The 22107-nt window shown below is 40.5% G+C and overlaps 1 protein-coding gene across 1 annotated transcript in view; it reads right to left on the minus strand.

Annotated features, from left to right (window-relative positions):
* SPARCL1 (SPARC like 1) overlaps positions 1–18143 on the minus strand; it is a 42947-nt gene extending 24804 nt beyond the window's left edge. The window contains exon 1 of the mRNA XM_060147543.1: positions 17638–18143. The gene's annotated coding sequence lies outside the window, so the exon portion shown is untranslated. The remainder of the gene's footprint in view (positions 1–17637) is intronic.
* Between the last annotated feature and the right edge of the window lie 3964 nt (positions 18144–22107).

Here is a 22107-nt window from a genome sequence, read left to right on the forward strand (position 1 = left end):
GGAGGCAAGAGTATACAATGGAGAAAAGACAGCCTATTCAATAAGTGGTGCTGGGAAAACTGGACAGCTACATGTAGAATAATGAAATTAGAACGCTCCCTAACACCATACAGAAAAATAAACTCAAAATGGATTAAAGACCTAAATGTAAGGCCAGACACTATAAAACTCTAGAGGAAAACATAGGAAGAACACTCTTTGAAATAAATCACAGCAAGGTCCTTTTTGACCCACCTCCCAGAGAAATAGAAATAAAAAGAAAAAGAAACAGATGGGACCTAATGAAACTTAAAAGCTTTTGCACAGCAAAGGAAACCATAAACAAGACCAAAAGACAACCCTCAGAATGGGAGAAAATATTTTCAAATGAAGCAACTGACAAAGGATTATCTCCAAAATATACAAGCAGCTCATGCAGCTCAATATCAAAAAAACAAACAATCCAATCCAAAAATGGCCAGAAGACCTAAATAGACATTTCCTGAAAGAAGATATACAGATGGCCAACAAACACATGAAAGGATGCTCAACATCACTAATCATTAGAGAAATTCAAATCAAAAGTACAATAAGGTATCACCTCACATCACTCAGAATAGCTATCATCAAAAAATCTACAAACAATAAAAGCTAGAGAGGGTGTGGAGAAAAGGGAACCCTCTTGCACTGTTGGTAGGAATGTAAATTGATACAGCCACTGTGGAGAACAGTATGGAGGTTCCTTAAATAACTAAAAATAGGACTACCATAACGACCCAGCAATCCCACTACTGGGCATATACCCTGAGAAAACCATAATTCAAAAAGAGACATGTACACAATGTTCATTGCAGCACTATTTACAATAGCCAGGACATGGAAGCAACCTAGGTGTCCATCGACAGATGAATGGATGAAGAGGATGTGGCACATATATGCAATGGAATATTACTCAGCCTTAAAGAGAAATGAAGTTGAGTTATTTGTAGTGAGGTTGGTGGACCTAGAGTCTGTCATACAGAGTGAAGTAAGTCAGAAAGAGAAAAACAAATACGGTATGCCAACACATATATATGGAATCTAAAAAAAAAAAATTTTTCGATGAAACTAGGGGCAGGACAGGAATAAAGACTCAGACCTAGAGAATGGACTTGAGGACACAGGGAGGCAGAAGGGTAAGCTGGGACGAAGTGCGATAGTAGCATTGACATATATATACAATACCAAATATAAAATAGATTGCTATTGGGAAGCAGCTACCTAGCACAGGGAGATCAGCTCCATGCTTTGTGACTACCTAGAAGGGTGGGATAGGGAGGGTGGGAGGGAGATGCAAGAGGAAGGAGATATGGGGATATATGTATACATATAGCTGTTTCACTTTGTTATACAGCAGAAAGTAACACTGTAAAGCAATTATACTCCAATAAAGATGTTAAAACAAGCAAACAAACAAAAATACAGAATGATCCAAGTAGGAAACCACTTCAAGTTTTAATTGTAAAGCAGATGCCTGTGTTGTAGTTTTAGAGATAGGACCTTGTGGAACAATCCAGTATCTATTTAGAATGTAGAAGACCTTGAGTTCTTCTGCTGTGTTCCAATTTGTCCTTCAGACCAGTCACTGGGCATTTTTATCTAACTGAGCTCATTGTATTTGATCACTGTCACACAGTGATCAAAAATAATTTCACAGCCTTTAGCTTCTTATTTTAAGAACCGAACAAAAGCGCTGATTTGTATGAATAAGACAGAGTGGAGAACTTTCCTGGGAAACAAGACACTTTTGAAAACAACTGTCAAACTGAAGACTACAGGAGTCTTAATTAGCTGATGCTTGCAAAATACTTCGAAAATGAAACCCATGGTGTTCTTGCTAAGTATGATGAATACCATTTATTCTTGGATAAGTAAAACGTCATATATTTTGAGACATTTGAATTTGTGTGCGCTCTCTACAAGATGCAGATTGTTATTTTTGCAGAAAAAGCAAATGAAACTCTATATGAAAAATGCAGAAGTGAGACAAATTTTTGAATAGAGTTATTATTCTTGAAGATGTAAATATGCAGTGGTGATGTGAAATTAGATGAATATTATTTTTCCTAAATGTGTGAGCTGATTCAAAGGCAGCAGTATAGCTGAAAGAACACGTGGTATGAAATTGGAAGATCTAAGTACAGACTTGAACTACTTTTTACCAGCAGAGAGACCAGTCAAGTCACTGGTTTCTTCATCTACAAAACAGGAAAAATAATAGTAGCTTTCCTACTTATCTTCTAGGGTTGTTTTGAGACTCAAATGTGATCAGATAGTCATGTGATAATTTTATTAACTGTCAATATGAAATGAAAGATATTATTTCTTTGAAACATTGATAAGGCAAAAAATGGCTTAATAACCCTAATAAGTAATAATCCACAGAGACTCTAATTCATCCTTTTACTTACAGTTCTTAAGTTATTTCTTTCTTACCTTTGTCCCATTGTTTCTTTCCATGGGTCTAGAGAGGTTAAAGGTGAGAGATGGTGGGGAAATTCAAGGAGAGCCTTTTCCTTCTCTTAGGAACAAAGTGTCTCATTACCAAACTTTTAGGAGAACCTTATCTGGAATTTTAAAAGATGACTGCTAGACTCCATTTTTAAGGTATGGCCTTTCTAGGGAAGCCCAGGATTTAGAATTTCAAATGCCTGCAGTTCTTCTACTCGCTGGCCCATATACCATCAAAACGATTATCCAGATGAAACGTTTGACATGGCAGAAATAGGTCTTCCATTAAGAACTAAACACCCACGAATGTCAATTCTCTTCTAGCTCATGCGAATAGTTGTCTTGACAGTTTCTAACATTTTTCATTTAATATGTATAAACAGTATGGTAAAGTAAAGATGCCTATCAATTCTTTGCTGTTCCTCCCATTGAGAGGTGAAGTTGAATTCTCCTCCGCTTGAATCCGGACTGGCCTTAGTGACTTACCTGACCGAACAATTAAGGCGGAATTGATGTTCTGCGACTTTGGAGGTTAGCTCATAAGAGGCCTTGGACTTTTGACCTTAATCTCTCGGAGTACTTGTTTTGGGAGTTCCAAGCCAGTTTGTAAGAGACTGTCACACCACAGGAGACACTGTTCATGGTCCCTGTTGATCCCAGGTATCCATGTGTCCTTGCAAAGGCACAGTGTATGTGAGTGGAGCCACCTTGGACCCTCCAGAGTGGCTCACCTGCCAGCTCAGTACCTCTGAGTGACCTGCCCAAACTCCTAACGCACAAAATCTTGAGAAATTGTGTAATAATTGTTGGTTAAAGTCACAATTTGTAAGCAGCAATGAAGAACTGGACTGAACATTAAATATCTTGAGTGAAATATTCATTAGAAGTAGAATAACTTATGTTCATCAAAGTATTATTTTATTGAAAAAGTAGGTTCTTACCATTGACTGTTTAATATAGTAGCTAATGCCATGGCTTATATTTTTTGAGATTTTACTATGCGCCAGGTACTATGGTAAGTACATCACCCATGCATCACCCATGTATTCCCACCTGTCACCTCACCTCCACTTCATAGAGTATCCATCCATCCAGTGAGAGCTTGCTGCACATCCCCCTGTGCCACTGTGCCCAGTCTTGAGTGAGGAGCATGGAAGCCAAAGGAATTTCCAAAGGGGTGGCCTTGACATTCTCAAAGATCTCTCTCTTTCTAGCTCAGGAGGAATTAGTATGTTCTGCCTGTTCTATAATGTGTAATTGAGGGATCCCTTTAACTATATTTAGAGGATCCCCACAGGCCTATCTTAGGCAAGAGTGTGTGATAGCCTTGTTCCCACACCTCTTCATCATTCCTTTTGGAGTTCCTCATCTTACTGTGTCACCCACCACTCACTAATCTCACTGGGTCTCATTTCACAGCTTCAGTCGGGATGGCCTCCTGGAGGCAGGGCTCTACTCCTCTCCTCAGGCATTTGCCAGTCCTTCAGAAAGTCGCCACCTCTCCCTGCCCTGGGGTGTAGGGGAGGGATGACTTTGGCCACATTTAATTGTCTTTGCTCAAATCATACTCTGATATCTGTCCTTTAAGTTCCTCTTTCTCTGTGAATGCGGGGCTTTTTCATATTTACATCTATTTATTCCTCCCTGCTTTTTTGCATATTCTTTGGGGTATAGACTTTTGAGTATGGCCAGAGGTGGATGTGCCACAAAGCTAAGAAGCTTAAGTTTCAGGGCTCCTCTCTTTTACAGGCTCCTTACAAATCCCTACGCCTCATTTTGATCTTTTTATTTTTTTCAGTTTTTTGAATTTGTCAAGTTTTATTTGTGGCCAAGTACATGATATATATACATATATATATACATATACATATATATGTATATATATGATATAGAAATATACATGATATTGGAATATATATAAATATACAAATGTTTTATTGACATAGGTAAAAAAAAAAGCATGTTCTGTATTTGTACGTTTCAAAGTTCTATACACATCTATTAAATTGAGCTGGTTGATTTCAATACTCAGATCCTCTATGGTCCAGCTAAATTTTTATCTTCTAGATCTGTCAGATTTTGAAAGATTTATATTGGAATCTGTTACTGTAATTATGTATGCATTTTAAAAATATTTATTTATTTATTTTTGGCTGTGTTGGGTCTTTGTTTCTGCGCACGGGCTTTCTCTAGTTGCGGAGAGTGGGGGCTACTCTTTGTTGTGGTGCACAGGCTTATTATTGCGATGGCTTCTCTTGTTGTGGAGCACGGGCTCTAGGCACACGGGCTTCAGTAGTTGTGGCTCACGGGCTCAGTAGCTGTGGCTCACGGGCTCTTGAGCACAGGCTCAGTAGTTGTGGTGCACGGGCTTATTTGCTCTGCGGCATGTGGGATCTTCCCGGACCAGGGCTTGAACCCATGTCCCCTGCATTAGCAGGCGGATTCTGAACCACTGTGCCACCAGGGAAGCCCATGCATGCATGTTTTAAAAGGAGGTTCTTCTTTTATTTTTATGTTTTTATTTAAAAAAGAAAAAAGAAAAAGTCCCAGGACTTCCCTGATGGTTCAGTGGCTAAGACTCCACGCTCCCAATGCAGGGGGCCTGGGTTCGATCCCTGGTCAGGGAGCAAGATCCTGCATGCATGCCACAACTAGGAGTCTGCATGCCACAACTAAAGACCCCACATGCTGCAATGAAGATCCCTCATGCCGCAACTAAGACCCGATGCAGCCGAAATATCAAGCAATCAATAAATATTTAAAAAATGAAAAAGAAGGTCCCACACATTGTGTAAACCTCTGCTTCACAAGTGATGTTCACCTGAATGCCTGTGGCATTTGTCATGTTGCAGGACTTAGTAATATCTGAATGATTTGCTTCATAATGCTAATTGCATGACAATTCACCTTTGAGACCTCCCTAGCCCCTAAAATGATCAGTTACATGAGTCCTATTCTTTTTCTGCATTTAACTCTTCTCTCTACCCCCTAAGTTATTTTATTCTCAACCTGCTTAAAATTTCTTTTCTCTGAATGCCAGGTTCTTAGCTTTCTCCTCTGACTACTCTTATTTGAATTTCCCTTATTAGTTAAACTCTACCAGCATATAAAACGTCTTTGGATTCAATGGAAATTGTCTCTCTTCTTTAGTTAATATAGTAAGTCGGTCGTTAAGTTCAGCTGGTTGGGAGAAGAATTTCAAGTGTTTCAGCTCTGTGAAAGTACCAAGAATTACTTACTGGGGTAATTATCTTCCGGGATTAAGAAAAACAGCAAATCATACCTAAGAACAGTTCCAAGTAGCCTCATTCTCATGGCGCTGGGACCCGCTGGGGAACAGCGGTGGGCTTTGATGAGTAGTTTTTGTGCGAACCGCTAATGAAAGCGTTCACTTCAAGCAGGAGTGCCTTCAGGATTCATCATGCTTCTCGGGTGCCTTATTGAGAGCCAACACACTGAATAGGGGAGAGACTGCTCGCCCAGTGGTACAATGTTACTCATTACCTGCCTTCTGTGAAAGAAGCAGGTACAATAAACCCCAGCGGATTCAGTGGCTGAGGTTTGAGGAGTTCTTTGAAAACAGGGTGAAAACCTAGGCTTATTTATGCCCTCAGAGGGGAAGCCCTGGAAGATTTATTCAAGCAAGGAGAAGACACGGCTTGTCTACAGCTGTACATTCTGCCTTTCCCGCATTGGGAAGAGATTATTTTTCTCTGAATATCCAGATATCTTCCACTTGCTCCCCCCAAATCCACTCCACACCCACTCTCCTGCCTTCTCCGCCCTGAGCTGTCGCAGGGCCTGTGTGAACTGTAGCATCAGGTTCTCTTGCACGATGGTTTCTGTTGAGTTCAGCCAATGGGATGACCTGGCAGGAGAGATTTGAGGGAAGGAGGAGAGTAAAACCAGGGTGTGTATTTTCTCAGCGCCGTCTCTGTGACTGTGTCCCTCTCTGGAAGGTCACAGCCCCTCTCAGTGTCCCTGGCTCGTACAAGCTTAGCTTTCACTAGTCTATTCCTACAACACCTTGAGACTTCTCTATGCCCTGCCCATTCTTCAGTCAATCGTCCCTTAATTCCACTCTCCTCAAATCCCCAAATTCAGTTTTCCTGCCGGGATCTGTCATTTCCTTGCTAGACCTTGACCCACAGTACTTGATCCAAATTTAGGATTCATGGGTTTGAATATAATTCAGACCCCCTGCCAGCAAAGCTGTGCCCTGCTCCCCAGTGATGCCCTGTTTCAAGTCTTTCTATAGTTGCTATGGGTTTGTATAAAGATTATTTGAAGATGAAGGCATTTGAGATTCAACAGCGAAGCCTTCTCAGAGCATCCCTTGTCTGACTAAAAGCAGAAACTTCTGAGAAATGAGAACTACCATACATTCCCTCTTCAGGGTGGCTCTATTCCCAGTAGACAGAACAAGGGTAAATCTACCAGTTTCCTCTCCAGGGCAGTTTTATCACCTTGAAAAAGACAGAAAAACCACTTATACCTTTATGACAAATATCATAAACTCTCGTATCTCCAGTTTGTTCTAAAAACCCATTTGTCTTTCCTAAAAAATCCTTTTGTTCTTGCCACAGAAGCTGTTTCTCTCCCTTCCCTTTCTCCTACCAAATTAGGTCGGTAAGCCTTTAACAGTTTAAGGAGCCAGCTACTTTTGTTGGCCTCTCTATGCATATAAATAAACGTTTTTCTCCTATTAATCTGTATTTTGTCCGTTTAATTTGCAGGCCCCAATTACTGAATTTAAGAGGGTAGAGGAAAAAGTTTTTCCTTCCTTACATTGCCTTAGCAGGTGCACCTATTTCTTTTTAAATGGAGCATAGCAGTCCTCACCTTTGGAGAGAATCAAAAGTTACAAGGTATTAACATGTGACTAGCACTCAATAAACTTGATTTCACCCAGGATCTGAAGGTGTTCTAGAATCGAAGAGTTTTAGAAAGAAACATGGGCGTCTAGCTCTGGGAGTGTTTTGTGTTGGAACTTGGCATTTTCACTTTACCCTCCTATTTCTCTTTTCATGTAATTGCTTGAATGTTATGAGAGCAGGATTACTCTGGAGACTTGGGAAATAAATCAGTCTCTTTGTTCTTTTCCCTTCCATTATAGTCCTTTCCCACACCAAAGGAAACCCAATTCAGTAGCTTAGTCTGACTAAACATTTTAAACATTGTTCTAAATATACTGGTTTGGGCTTGTTAGTCCCAGAATGTGTAGAAATTTGCCTAATCAAGGGTAGTCTAATTAGGACCTCCCTGGCAGTCCAGTGGTTAGGACTTCACGCTTCCACTGCCCGAGGCACAGGTTCCTTCCCTGGTCAGGGAGCTAAGATCCCCGCATGCTGCATGGTACAGCCAAAAAAAAAAAAAAAAAAAGAGAGAGAGAGAGAGAGGGAGAGAGTAGTCTAATTAGCCACATTGAAGCAAAACTGTATTCTGCATGAATAATGCTGCACAAGGGAGTCTGTTGTTAATTCTTTTTGGATAATGACTATTTGGGGTTTCATGGCACTGAAATGTACATAGCACATCCAGTAACTGGCTGGGCTACGGATGTCTACAGATATTAACCCTGTTAACAAGATGCTGGGAAGCATAAGGTGAGTCAGCCACCTCCAGCCATGACCACCACCTCAGACCTTACTGTGGCCACCATCTAAATACGGGATTTAAGAACAATAAAACAATAAAGAACCAAATGTAGAGTAAGTGGGGGCTGGAATTTTGTGTGCCGTCGTTTGGAAAAGAAAAGAAGTTAGTCAGATCTCAGGCTATAGTAACCTCCAACATTCCTACCCAGAGTAGTTTTCAAATTATAAGAAAACATTTATTTGCTTTTGAAATCAATCACTTTAAATTGTTTTCCTGTCGCAAGAAGACATCAATCTGTTGTTTTTATCGGTGACCCGGTGCTGTCACTTCCCACCCCTCCCTCCCCCTTTACTATCCAAGAAGCTACTGAATGCATGGTCGCTGGGAATGCCGAGGTCTATGCCCAAATCTTGAAGCTCCCAGTTTAAAGCAAAAGCTTCCAGTAGTTTCCTCTACCTGTATTTTAGGAAATTACTGAGGAGTTTTCCTAGAAAGAGCTTCATCTATACCCGGTGTGAGGTCCTCAAAGCCTGCTGTTACGTGTGCTGGAATTGGGGAGCAGGGAAGAAAAGGAGAAGGAAAGAAGACCCTTGGGGTTCAGCATTTGTGTTTTGTTTCTTCTGAATTCCAACAGAATGCTGTGTAGATTTAGAGTTAGCTCAAAGTTGCTTGGTCTCCAATAAAAGGTTGGGAAATCCACTAAACAAATGGCTTGAGAGTTAAAAATGATTCCATTGTGCTAAGACAGCATGAAGATCTGACCAATCATGGTGTCTTGAAACCAGCTACAAGTTTTCTTTGACCCATAATCAAGATTAATTCTTCTGGCTTTTGTAGATTTCAGGCCACCTTCCCACTGGGTCTCTATCATATTATACAGATGATTAGGTAACTCAAGTTGAATCAAGTGTGGTAAAAATGCATTACTTTTGGTGCTCTTTGAGGATAACTATGAATGGTGGATTCTTATCCTTGTTTATTTACTTTTTATTAACTCTATGGGCATATCAGTATTATTGAACCTATGGTAAACTTTATCCTATTAAAACAGAACAAAAGCATTTACCTGTTCATATTCCACTCATATTTAGTTAAAAACTTATGAGTTGATTGGATGCTCCTAAAAATTTTGCCCATTTGGGGGGATAAGCTGCAAATCCAGGTCTTATACATATTCAGTGGACTACAGTGGTTATGTTGTAGTGATAGAGATCTGATTAGAATGTGGTTGGTAGTTTTATTGTTTCAACAATTATAGAGTTTTGCCAGGTATTTGTAAAATATGTATTTCCATAAATGACTATTTCGAGAACTATCTCCATTTATCTCAATTAAGTTTGAGGAATTTGGGGTGACCCTTCTTTTAGCACTGCAGTTTCTCCTTATCCTTAAGGGAATGGGTGGCACAGGGCGCGAAAGACGTCAGGAAAAGATTATAGGAGGATACTGGCTTAAATAACTCACTACTTTTTTTTCTTGTTTGACATGACATTCCAAATTCAAAAAGAGAAGTCATCTTGCTGAATCAAAAATGTGTCTGTGGACGATTTTGCTTTGCTCAGCTAATGGATCCTGGAGGAAATCTCCAGAAACTCCTGGCATCAGATATGAACATATTTTTCCTTCTTATGGGAATGGGGGTAGTAATAGTATGACCATCATTCCTAAGTAAGGCCGGTCAAGGTCACTGCAACCTTTCTGCATAGTTGCCTAAGAGAGAAGGCAGAACACAGACACATCCCCCCGTGTCTGAAACCCCTTTGTTTAGTTTCCTTTTGTATCAAAAGGATTGGCCTTCACCATGGGAGAGGCTGTAACTGGATTTCACCATGAAAGGAGGTTGTAATTAGATTTCTCAGCAGGTCTATGAGTTCTGTCCCTGGAAAAAACAGAGAAAAGGGCCTGAATATTCTTTCCTCTAGCTGGAAAGGTAGCCAGCCAAGCCTGCAGAGACTGGTCTGAAAGGCCCCGACCTCTGATGGAACAATGTCAACTCTGGCCTCCAAGACTGAGTGTGTGGTCCTTCAGGTTGAGGGTGCAAAGCAGTGCAAGTGATAGCTAAAGATTTCTTGGCATTTGGTAGGAAACATAGGACATTCCTCCGAATGAAACCCTCTGACTCTTGGTCTCTCTGTCTCTTGGCGTCCTGAAACTTCTATCTCCTAGAGAAGCGGAGGGCACCTAAACTTTGGAACATTCTAGAACATCATTCTCCATCTAGATTTAGGAATGAACTTACACAAACAACCAGAATATATTTTTGGGTACTGTGGTTCATTTTGAGTTCTTAGTTGTATTGGTTCCATTTCAGTTTCCATAATATTTTCTAGAAGTTTACACTGGAATGCAGTTATGTCAGAGAAGGTGTTTGTATTTGATTTCTTTTCAGTTGTTACAGTTTTTAAAAAGAATGTTAATTGAAATTCACATTTAAAATGGTGAATTTTATTTTTGAAGTTCTGCTTGTTGCCTTGCCACGTAAATCTACTTAACCTAACCATCTATCTCCACTGGGCACTCCTTGTCTCGCTAGGTCTCTTTTCTCTTCTTATCTCCTTGCTCTTTCTTCTCCTCCTAAGCATTAACAAGCTGTCTGACCACTGAACCAGAGTGGAAACATGGCCATCCATACTTTTAAAGGCAGGAACAGGCTTGGAGTCTACTCTTTTCCATCTCTTGTATTGGCTATGTCAATGACTCCTTGGAAAGTTTAGTGTTGGTAGTTTTTTTAACTGAATTTCCTTCATGCTGCCTGGAGCTCCTCAGGCAGCCAGTATTTTCCCTAACCCTCCCCCTTGCTCTGCCACCCCCCGTTGTTGGCTCCTTCCTTGGCAGCCTCAACCAAACGTATAAGTCCCCCTCCTTCTCTTGGAGACCAAGGAAACTTCCTTCAGTATTTTTGGTTTTCAAGGCAGACGATGACTACGTGATCTGTTTGTCTTACCTTGTCTAAGGTCAGAAGAACTGAGAATGACGTACATATGTGCAGAAAAAGGAGAGGTTTGCCCTTTCTGTTTTCCCTGTTACTTTACTTTTCTTCTTATGACTGGCATCTTGTTTCCTGGAGTATGTACCTCTACATTTCCAAATAAGGCCAGGTATCTTTTGGTGAGTTTGTTTATATCAGGGGAAGACTGTAGGCTACTATTTTTAGCAAGTATTATAACTATGGAAAAATTTCCTTTCAGGGAAATGTAGTAAACAAAATGATTATTATCATTTTGCTTCATAATCAGACTCAGACAGAACATTCTCCTTCATCCTGACTTTACATGACGGCCAAAGGCTTCATTATCAGAGAGCAAACCCCTTAGTCATATTTTGGCTAACGTATACATGTTGTTACCTGATCCAGACTTAACGCTGTTGCTTTAGGGCTTTTAAAGTATGACTGAGTCTCTTGGGAGAGCTCTATAGCTTGGCGTTAAATGAATCTGAAGATTTAAGAAAGATGGCTTTCTATTTTGAGTTCTCTGCGGAGTCGCCATTTGACATCGAAGTGTCCCAGTCCTGCCAGTGTATACGATACACTCAGACTCAAAGATGCAGACTTTTCTAGGGCTCTGACTGCAACTGTCTGTCATCCTGCCTGACTGAACCTACCACTATGTGAGTCTAGGCTAGGGATAGATACGGTTCATGCCCGTCGGAACTTTCAGTCTAACCAGAATTCAGCATTAAACATGAATCAAGCAGAGGACAAATCCTTTTAGGGCTTCACATCTCCCACTGCTCTACCCCTTCCTCTCAGAGGATCTGGCCTTCTCTCTGTTCCTCAGTCTACGGTCCCTCCTGCCACAGGATCTTTGCACGCTCAGACTTCTCTTGTCAGCATCCACTTGCTCCAGCTGCCACTGCCCAGCATGCACACCTCCCACAGGGCTAACCTCTATTTAGGCTTCCGATCAAGGAAAGCCATACCTGACCTTGAGTGGAAGTCGGGATCCTTACGTGCTTTCTTAGAAGAAAGGTGCTTTTCCTTCTTAACACTTATTTCAGCTTAAAAAGCATACTTTTTCGCCCCCCAAAATCATGCTATAACAAAAGGGATGTGCCCTATATTTTAGCACTTCTGAGGTCTCTCGCATAAAAGGATATTGTCTCAATTACTTCATTTTGAACAACAAAGTACCATTTCAGGCAAAAGGCCTGAAATGATCTCAAGCAATGTTTATTTTTGTTCTTAGGAAGGTCACCCGCACGATGGAAAAGGAGATAAAGATATTTAAAGCAGATTTAGCAATTATTCTTGAGGTATGACTTCATTTTTGCAACTGTTGGAATGACACAGTTTTAGAAAACCACACTTTAGAGACTCAAGCGGTTTTCAATAAGCCCTTTAAAGAGTACTGGAAAAAGCCATGTAGGAGGTAATTAATATGTAGAGATCATCACCATGGAATGAGAATCTATGCTTGGGGCTCAAATCTGCAGCGCTAGCAGATTTCTGAGAAGTGAGTTATAAACAGCTTGCAGAGGATTGATGATGCACTACTCTCTATTAGACAGTTACAGAGTGACTCCAGTGAACACAGACAGTGTTGTTAAAGAGGCATAGAGAGAGTGTTAACAAAATCATTTCATGAAATATGAGAATAAAAAAGTCATTTTCATAGGTATAAAATATTTTAAATGAAATGAGATTTAAAATAATGTATTTGTAACAATAGAGTAAGCGTCCTAAGCATACCTTCCAATATTATCCATCCGTGTGTGTATTTAGGTTGGCCAAAGATTTTGCCTGAGGACCTTTTTATTAGAAAAATGAAGGTGGCTTTGTATTTGAGGTCAGCTTATGTTTGGGCAAATGTACTTTTGAGAAAAAATTATCAAAGTATAGTTGATTTACGATCTTGTGTTAATTTCTGCTGGACAGCAAAGTGACTCAGTTATACACACACACACACACACTCACACACACATATATTTTCTTTTTCACGAATGCAGTTTTTATTAATGTGATAATTTGATTAACGACTGTCTCCCTAACTACACAGTAAGTACCACAAGAGCACAGCCATTCTCTGTTTGTTCCTGTAGCATCCCTGGCATTTCACACAGAATAGAACTGAGTACATTAGTTGTTTGAGACATAAGATAAAAATATTACTTATTTCATGACCTGGAAAACTCTGGAGAAACTAAAACAGAAATTTTAATAAAAAGTATTTTAATGAAAGATAAGACGTTTTGATACATTTTGCCCTAGTGTTAATCAAGATGAGAAGAATCTCTTTTACTCCTTATAAATGTAAAAATCCTTAATTATTCCCTTTTATCCTTTTAAGAAATTCAATGGTTCCTGTTTATACAAGGATAATTCTGAGGCCTGTTTTCATTGCAGTTTCCTCACTGGGAGATTCCAAGTTCAAAAAAAGCCATTCTTATCAGAGTTAGACCAAATGAGAAAAGTATTAAAAGAACGACTACTTCTTGAGCACTTCCATCCATTGTTTCAGTTAATCCTACAACAGTCTTATGAATTAGCTGTTATCCCCGTTGAAGAAGTAGGGGAAACTGAGGTTTGGTGAACTTCACGGCCAACCTTTACCACTGGTCAGATCCTGTAATAAGAGCCTTACATAGAGTATCTCATTCAATTCCCATGACAATTTTATGACCATTATTATCTCTCTTTTACATATGAGAAGATGAGGCAGAGTGGATAAGACAAAAAACTAGAGAGTGTAAGTGCCAGGATTCCAGTCCAGGCAGCCTGCCCCTGAGTCCCCTTGATTGATAATCACCTGGATAAGCACATCGTGAAGGTGGGAGGCGGTAGCGGGGACTCGGGAAATGGCTTTAGTGTGGGGCCCAGCCTGTCCTACAAAGTGAGGTCCTGTCTCTTTCTCCTCCTTTGCCTTCCCGGTTGCTTTTCCCTGCACTCGACAGTAAACTGGGCACCGTGTCGTAGCTTTCTTGTTCATTTTCTTAACACCAATTCACTGACTCTTTAAAGGAAATGTTTGGCGTACATAAGTTGGTTGCATAATAGGAAGGAAACAAGCCAGGATGGGGGACTTCATTTCTCAAGGATTTTTAAAGCAGACTAAGAGTTATTTCACAGAGAGGGCTGTGAAACTCGAGCCTCTCTGTCCCCTTTCATTGCTATGACTACAGGCTGCTCCTGCTACAGAAAAAGCAGCTGACACTTCAATTCTAGGAACACAGAGGAGAGGTTTACAAAAACAGAAAAACAAAAAACAAACCCTTTTGTTTGAATTTCAGTTAGAGAGGAAAAAGATACCCCCTAGAGCAAGTCAAAACCCCTATTCCTGCCTTTAGAAAAGATAAGAAAGGAGAAATGTTCGGGCCTTTTCCCCCCTCCAGGTAGGCCAATAAAACAGAGTTGAGGGCAAAGCATCATTTCGCCTCATTCCTCTTAATGGCAATCTGAAACAGAAGACTCACTGTGGTTTCGTTTGACTTGGCCATTAAGAAGCTACTAATGGATGAAGCAGTAAGGACTCAGTAATAAATACTTCAGGCTGAGGCCCTCTCAAGGGCATACGGTAGTGTCAGATTTATTTTTCCATTTCTTTAGATAAAAAAAAGACAATTCAATGAATATTTCCTTTTTGACCCCCACTATTACTGCCAGAAAAATTATTCCAAGTGTGTAATCAAACACTTCCTCACTGTGTGTAGAAAAATTATTCCAAGTGTGTAATCAAACACTTCCTCACTGTGTGTAGAAAAATTATTCCAAGTGTGTAATCAAACACTTCCTCACTGTGTGTAGAAAAATTATTCCAAGTGTGTAATCAAACACTTCCTCACTGTGTGTCTAGTACTCTGCCAGGTGCTATACCTGACATTTAAAAAGCATCTTATTTAATTCCTACAATGACCCCATTGTGGGTATTATTATCACTATTTGCTTAATAGATGGGTAAACTGAGTCCTGGAGGTGTGAAGTGACTGCCTAAGCTCACAAAGAGGCAGAGCCAGGATTCAGACTGAGGCGTGTTAGACGCTGAAACCCATGCTCTATCTGCTCTGTCGGGCTGACTCTGAGGCATAGACCTGGCATTGACATTTTATTATACAGCAAAGTGTGTAAGTACAAGGAAGAAACCCTGAGGGAAATCTTAGAGTAAATTCCCTTTCTACAGAGTTCCATTCGGGACATATAGGTAGACTAGTGCTTTAATATCAGCTATGATCGATAGATTGATTCAAACGTACCAGACATAGCTGTTTTCCTCGTTTATCACAACAAATCTCCAAGGTAGTAACTAATTTTATGATCCCCATTTTGGCAAATGAGGGCACGGAGGTTCAAAGTGTCATCTGTGCAAAGTCACAGACCCTGGGAAAGCCCAGATATAAACCAGATCTGTAAGTTTCTAGAGCCCATGATCTTATTCACTTTATTACACCATCTCCTTACGATCAGTCGAGACCACACACTCTGTTCCCCAAACTTCTGATCATCTTTTTAATTAATTAATTAATTAATTAATTAATTTTACGGTCCGCGGGCCTCTCACCGCTGTGGCCTCGCCCGTTGCCGCGCACAGGCTCTGGACGCGCAGGCTCAGCGGCCATGGCTCACGGGCCCAGCCGCTCCGCGGCATGTGGGGTCTTCCCGGACCGGGGCACGAACCCGTGTCCCCTGCATCGGCAGATGGACTCTCAACCACTGCGCCACCAGGAAAGCCCTCTGATCATCTTTCGATGCCCAAGATAAAAATCAGGCTAGCCTCAGGTGGTACTACCTGTGCAAGCCCAGCCTTTGGGGGAAGATGCTCTGTGGGCCCTGTTTGAACCAGACCCTGGCCTAATTGGGCATCTCTTGGGCAGCCAGACCTACTGGGGAAGTTCTCCTGGATTTCTGGGCCCCCCTTCTCCTTCACTGAAGGGTGTTCCAGAATGATATGTGAGGGAAAAGGGCATCTGAAGTCTGAAAAACAGTCGCTTATGTTCTTGGTGGAAAAAGATTCCCAACATGTTCTGGACCTTGTGCTAAACTTAGCTGAAATAGCAATGCTTGTGTACCGTTACATATCAACTGAATAAAAATAATAAGCTGTCAAGAGGAAATGAAATGAAGAATATTTTGGAGTTGTCCAGATATATCACTATTTATTTCATTTCCGTCCTCCCTATTTATTATTTTTACTTAGTTGATAAGTGAAACTGTGCATAAGAGCCTATTGGGGATTAAATACCAAAGGACCTGGAAGGAAACCCCAGTACTCAAATTACTAAATGGCTGTACAAAGATTCCCTGAAAGAAAAAAGGCAAGATTCATTAATAACGTGTACATATTCTTTTCCAAAATGTGGAAAGCAGCATTGTTTGATTGGATGATAAGCAGATGAAACAGACTGCTGTGCCTTGTTGGATCTTGTTAAATGGATAGAAATATAAACTTAAATGTTTCCTGAGAGGGGTGTCCTTTTTTTTTTTTAATATTCATAGTTAATGTACCCATCAATGTTTAGCTGAATAAGCTGTGAATTGAAAAAAACTGGTATCCATGAGAAAGGGGAGAATCAAAAAAAAAAGGATTTCTGCTGAGTTGGACCAAGTGAACATTTCTATTCAGTGTACTTAGGCCCTGGGCCAGAGGGGAGCTCAGATATAATGCCAAGGTGACATATTTAACCTCTGTGCAGATTAAAGGCAGTTCAAAAGAGATACTCTCTCTGTACTACCTCTTGGTTATAGTATCAACAGCATTGATCTGCAGTTGAAAACATGGTTTTCTCCTGCAAGGTGACCTCTAATACCCAGGAGGAATGACGGAGCGTGACTTGCATTATTGTTTTATTTTAGAAGATAGAGCCAGAAATGAAGGTACCTTACAATATAGGAGTTATCATAATTTTTTAGCTCTTTGATTCCCCTCCCTCATTTTTCCCTTGCTAAATTAGACATCGTTAGGAATTAGAAATTTTATGTATGTGTGTGTGTGTGTGTGTGTGTGTGTGTGTGTGTGTGTGTGTATCCTAAAAAATGATAGAAGATGACAAGAGACAGTGAGTCAGAAAACTATAAAAGGGAGTCAGGAAAAAATAATCACAATAACTAAAAAATAATCAAAGGAAAATATAGTATTATAGGGATTTTCTTACCTTTTGGAAAAGCAAAATGTTCCATTTCTACATTGCTGTTAGGTACAGACTGGGACAGTGGTGGTGACTGAATAACTTCAGATAATTTAAACATGGAAAACACCCAAATTACTTTGATTTGAAAGTTTTTTTTTTTTTTAACAACTACTTTCCTTTTGATTTATTTAATACATTTAGTAAACTATTTCTATAAAACACATTTCAGGATTTCAGACTTCACCAAGATCTGAATGCTAGTCTGGCCAACAACATTTCTACATTTCTAAACATCATTTATTAGTTCTTACTATATAATCTTGGAGAAGAAAAGGAAACATGAATTCAAGTGTTAAAATTCCCTGGTAAGTAGCTTTTCTGTAAATCATGCAAAAGGGTTCTTTTGTTCTTGTTGTTAAAAAATGGCTTTGTATTAGGCAAAAATATTAGACATCTTTATCAGATCATGCAAATCAGGTTAACAAATACAGTAAACTTATTAAAATTTACCTTCAGGTAGGTGGCTGGACCCAGAGCCTTGGCAGAAAATTGAAGCTGAATCCTGTCTTTGCACACAGTCAGGAAATAAGTTTCACAAACGCCCAATACTCTTTGAATCTCTTTCCTCGTTAGCTCTGCTTCTTTGCCCAGAAACACATTCAGGTCTATTGGAGTTGAAATTCTGCTGCTCTGTCAACTACTCAGGGTCTGAGGTGACAGACGAATTTGGAGGTTGGCACAGGGACGTATTTCAGACTGTCATCGTTTTTGTTGCAGATTCCTGCAGTTCTCCAGCGGGCTAGCCTCTCACTCCAAGGGCGAGGGCGCGCTCAGCTTTACAGGCAGCGCAGACCTACAGGGAGAGAGCTCATTCTGCCGGAGAGAACGGGTTAACAGTTCTCCCCTCAAGCTCTTGTTCTCAGAGGCTCGTAACTTGGCCAGAATATAAGCACTTGGCTCCGTATGCCTTTTTCTTGTCTTTTTCAAACAACTCTAAAAGGTTTTACAAGCGGGATCCCTTTTGGGGGAATTTTTATTTTAAGACTGAAAAGAAACTCCATGCTGTGGTTTCTTCCTAAAGGAAATCGGTGGGGTGGGGCTTAAGGAAGGGGTAAGAATAATTGCAGCAGATGCATTTCTACATTGCTTCTGCAAAAATTGTTCTCACGAATATGCCTGAATTTGGTAACAGTAGGGTACTGCAGATACTTCAACCTTTCTTTAAGTGACCTTCAGAAATGTACATATATGTGAAGCATTCCTCCTTCATAGTGTAGCTCATTCATAAGCCGGTTCAGGAACGTTACAGTTCATAGACTATTCTTCCCCCTACACAGCTCCCTACCACAACCTTCTGTATGACGATTGGTCTGGAAGGAGTTTTGCCATGAAATAGACTTGGCCTTCTGGTTATTTATGTATGTATCTAACCTCTTCCACAGCGACGGCTACATTTATTGCACATTTATTACGTCAGACACTGGCTAACGGTTTTTTAGTGCATCCATTTCAGTTGACCCTCACAAGTCTACATGAAGTGAGTATTACACCCATTTGATGATAGTGTGGTTTAGTGGGAAAGTCTCCATGTTTGAGGCCACACAGCTTGGGTTTGCATCTTGGCTCCTAACTGGATATGACCTGGGACAAGTTAGGTAATGTCTCTAAGCTTCAGAATTCTTATCTATAAGACACGGATACAAATAAGGGGATGATATGAGTATCTACCTCAGGTGGCTGTCCTGTGTTTTAAGTAGGTAAACACCTCCTGCCACCCTGCAGACACTCAAATGTTAGTGATTATGATTTGCATGAGGAAACCAGAGCTTGGTGAACCCGAGTGATTTTTCCAGGGTCTGTGGCTCGTAGGTGGTGGCTGACTGCTGCGCCTGTGTTACTCAACTTCTAGGCTGTAACACCTCCTTCTGAGGGAGCCGTGAGCCCCCTGAGGGTGGGGACGTGCCCCCTCTGTACTCTCTATGTGCCTAGCACAGTGCTTTACATACTGTAAATGCTCAATTAACCTTAGATAAATGGTTAAAATTTAATTTAACTTAGATTTTTCTACATTTATGCCAAAGTCAGGCCAAAAGCAAAACGACATTAACAAAAATAAAGAAAAAACCCCACCTCTAGTTCTAGGCAAATATGCCCTCAGTCAGTTGTCCTTAAGCACTTTAGAAACATTTGCCCTATTTATTTTTCAGAACACCACAAGAGAAAGGTAGCAAGAATTATCTCAGTTTTGCAGTTGGGGAAATTTGGGAGCGGAGGAAACTGGGCAATTTGCCTAGGAACCGAAAACAAGTCACAGTGCAGCTGGGATCGTCTCAACATCTCTAGAATCAGGATTACTTGTTCCAAGCCGCCTTCCCAGGCACAGGATGAAATGACGTGGTGTCCTTTGGCCTCAGACAATGGGATGTTTTTCCTTAGCCCAGGTCTAGGGTGTGATCAGTCCCCTCAGAGAAGGATCAAAGGAGTGGGCTGTGTTCGACTCTGATGGCCCTCTGCTTCTGTGCACATGGTCTGAGAAGTGTGGCAGACACAGGCACCATTTCTCCAGTGGCTCCCGAGGACCACAGGTGTGGTGGGACTATTGCTGGATATGTAGGACAAGCATTTCTGATGATTTTGCCTGGGCTTGGCTAAAGGCGGTTTTCTCTGGAACTCAAAATGCTAACTTCTTCTAACAACATTCCCCATTTACTTGACATAGCTTCGTGAAATTGGCTTCAGGGGACTACAGCAATTCAATGAAAATGTAGAGAAAGTTTTAGCTAGAGGGCTATGGGGAAACGATTTGACCAACCGAAGTATTTTCTCTAATACTAAAATTGATATTTTATGTCTTTGCAAAAATAAATTTCTTTCGGAAATCTATGCTAACAAAAAAAAAATTAACTTGGTTAGAGCAATCTGGATTTACCTCTCAAATGTGAATATGTACTTTGAGAGTTCCTTTGTAGGTGGCAAAGCTTGAGAATTTTAACTCTCGGTTATACAGGATGTTTGCTCTAGGTCTTATTAATCTATAACATGGTTAAAAGGATCCACTGTATTTCTTGTAACTAGATAATAGAGAAAAGTGTGTGTGTGTGTGTGTGTGTGTGTGTGTGTGTGTGTGTGTGTGTTAGTAAAGGGACCTTGAATCCGCAATGTCTTTTAAGTATGACTTTATTTTGGGAATGTTTATGGGCAGATATCCAAACTTTTATTGTTTCTGAAGCTGTCATTTCTAAAATCGTTTATAGCTCATGAAGCTGAGGACAATAAACCTACACCAATACCCACTTAACAGATGGAGCTGTGGAATAGAGTTAGAAACTTATCCGCTATCTAAATGTGATGAGAGAATTTTGATAAAAAAAGATTGTTACATTCCTGCATATGAACTGACCCAGATAACAGCAGCTTTGGTCAGAAGGGTCTAACAAAAGTCAGTATCAAAGCTGAAGTGTGTTTTCAACATTTTAAGGCACGGATTTCCTTTGAGAGTCTGATGAAAGCTGTGGGCAAGCTCCTAAAGTTCATCCATGAACTGCCCTCCACGCCCCTACCCCAGGGGTTCCATAGGTAAGAACCTCTGATTCAGGTGCAGGACCAGAGAACACATTCATCAGTTCTTAAGCATCAAATGAGCCTTCTTGTTATACATAGCACAAATCTCTGGCTGATAGGAGAGAAATATCATAGCTCCTGCCTATAAGGAGTCTAAGAGACAAGAATATACTCATTGTCAAAAGGGGGCACGATTCCCTTGGAGTAGTCGTCGATGAAAAATTAATCAGTTGATTTCAGAAAGAAGTGGAAAATTTTATTTGAGCCAAATTTGAGGATTATAGCCCAGGAAGAGCATCTCAGAAAGCTCTGAGAACTGTTCCACTATTAGACTTTAAGATACAGTTATATAAGTTTTTTTGAGACAGAGGGCTGCACATCAAATGATGTATTTTTTTAACATCTTTATTGGAGTATAATTGCTTTACAATGGTGTGTTAGTTTCTGCTTTATAACAAAGTAAATCAGCTATACATATACATATATCCCCATATCTCCTCCCTCTTGCGTCTCCCTCCCACCCTCCCTATCCCACCCCTCTAGGTGGTCACAAAGCACCGAGCTGATCTCCCTGTGCTATGCAGCTGCTTCCCACTAGCTATCTATTTTATATTTGGTAGTGTATATATGTCCATGCCACTCTCTCACTTTGTCCCAGCTTACCCTTCCCCCTCCCCGTGTCCTCAGGTCCATTCTCTAGGTCTGCATCTTTATTCCTGTCTTGCCCCTAGGTTCTTCAGAACGCTTTTCTTTTTTTTTAGATTCCGTATATATGTGTTAGCATATGGTATTTGCTTTTCTCTTTCTGACTCACTTCACTCTGTATGACAGACTCTAGGTCCATCCACCTCACTACAAATAACTCAATTTCATTTCTTTTTATGGGTGAGTAATATTCCATTGTGTATATGTGCCACATCTTCTTTATCCATTCATCTGCCTATGGACACTTAGGTTGCTTCCATGTCCTGGCTATTGTAAATAGAGCTGCAATGAACATTGTGGTACATGACTCTTTTTGGATTATGGCTTTCTCAGGGCATATACCTAGTAGTGGGATTGCTGGGTCATATGGTAGTTCTATTTTTAGTTTCTTAAGGAACCTCCATACTGTTCTGCATAATGGCTGTATCAATTTACATTCCCACCAACAGTGCAAGAGGGTTCCCTTTTCTCCACACCCTCTCCAGCATTTACTGTTTGTAGATATTTTGATGATGGCCATTCTGACCGGTATGAAGTGATACCTCATTGTAGTTTTGATTTGCATTTCTCTAATGATTAGTGATGTTGAGCATCCTTTCATGTGTTTGTTGGCAATCTGTACATCTTCTTTGGAGAAATGTCTGTTTAGGTGTTCTGCCCATTTTTGGATTGGGTTGTTTGTTTTTTTGATGTTGAGCTGCATGAGCTGCTTGT

Source organism: Lagenorhynchus albirostris, chromosome 4, assembly GCF_949774975.1.
Source record: "Lagenorhynchus albirostris chromosome 4, mLagAlb1.1, whole genome shotgun sequence".
Lineage (NCBI taxonomy): Eukaryota > Metazoa > Chordata > Mammalia > Artiodactyla > Delphinidae > Lagenorhynchus > Lagenorhynchus albirostris.